Below are 1,669 nucleotides of genomic sequence, written 5' to 3'. Positions count from 1 at the left end.
TGACACCTACTCTGGCCCATCAACAAATCCCAAAACGAATTTGAGTTTGAAAACAATCGTGCACATACTTACATATTCAGGAGCCCCTGAGTTGAAAAGTAGGAACAAATTTATGTAGAAGCTTAAAACACAGTTTCTCCATTTAATAAACCAGTTCACCAATGTGATATCTACAATGCCAATTTAATTTCTGTTTAAATTGTAGCAATTCCTAAAGAAGACATTGAGGCAAATAGCAGGTTTTCCAATGCACTGGCTCTTTAATGGTGTAACCACACTTGTAACACCGATTTGCACTATAACTGGCAGGTGGGACTCTTCCATTGCGTCACATACTCCACTCTACTCTATTCGCTGTTGGGTACCGGGTATATTTTCCCTTACCACAGCTTCCCCTAGAAATGTAGCTGTTGATGTCATAAAACACCTTAACGGGAAAAGCAGGCTTTGGAGGGCTGTACTTTGTCAGAGGACCACGATGAAATTTTACAAGCTACTAATGCAAATGGAATAACAACCTATGTGACTGGTACTCAACCCCAGAGACTTTACAAATGAGTTTATACTGGTTGTCTGCAAGGGCGTAGGAGTGAGTTTGATACTGGGGGGACATTTGCTTATTTTGTTACACACTATACAGTGCCATAACAAAGGTTAAAAGAAGACCCACCTTGCCTGACTAAATGACAAAATGCGTTAACCTCGGTGGCACACTTTCAAAAGAAAAGTTTTTCTCTCTGTGGTATAATATTTTGGGGGGGACAAATGCAGCTGTTTCCGAGCTGTTTTCAAGGTTTATACGTGATGTTTTAGTCATTACTGCTCGCTTGATCCCCCAACAGCCAGGTGATGTGACCTCTGTTTCTTGTGTACTGACAAATAGTGGAGGTGGAGAACTGCAAGCAAAGAATTGGCATCAGGTTCACGGTAGTCACTGGATCTGGTGTTCGGAGTATGGCTGGGGTTAAGGCTATATTGAAGGAAGACCCTGTCTCTGGCATTAGTACTGCATTGAAGCTTTGCACCATTTCAGTCATCTGGGCCCTGGAGAAACAAGCAAAAGGACTGTGGCTGGCCATTTGGACAATTTAAATGAGGTTTTCTTCAAACATATTCCTGCATAAGGGTGCCTTAATTCCTTAGTTGTTACATATCCCTTTTCCTGCCACTGAGAAGCAACCTAATAGTTTGATGTTGTCCCCTGTTTCACTGTTGCGATGGTATTTAGTTTAGTGATGTACAATGCCAAAATAGACAATTTGATTGCCTTTTACTCAACAGTGGCTTTTGCCATAAAGCTCTGATTTATGCGGTGGTGCAGAGATTGCTGTCCACCCAACATGTTCTCCAAGCTCTGCACAGGATTTCTAGGTTGGCTTCATTGTCTCTTTTCCATTGCTTTGTCACAGTTTTATCACAGTAATACACAGACTGTTGCTTGGATTTCATGGCTTTGTTTCTGTCTTGACAATGGAGAGTAAATTGTGGGCTCTCACGGAACCAGGTGTCTGGCTTTCTAAACTATATCCAGTCAAATTAGATTGCTACAGGTTGATTCCAGTTGGGTTTTAGACACATGTCAAGGATAGTTAAAGCAAACAGGAAGTACAACTTTTGGCCACAACTTGTATACATTTGTCATTAAGATAGTTACGTTTTTGTTTTTGAA

This window comes from Hoplias malabaricus, chromosome 4 (assembly GCF_029633855.1).
Source record: "Hoplias malabaricus isolate fHopMal1 chromosome 4, fHopMal1.hap1, whole genome shotgun sequence".
Classification (NCBI taxonomy): domain Eukaryota; kingdom Metazoa; phylum Chordata; class Actinopteri; order Characiformes; family Erythrinidae; genus Hoplias; species Hoplias malabaricus.
Note: the sequence above shows the minus strand (reverse complement) of the source record.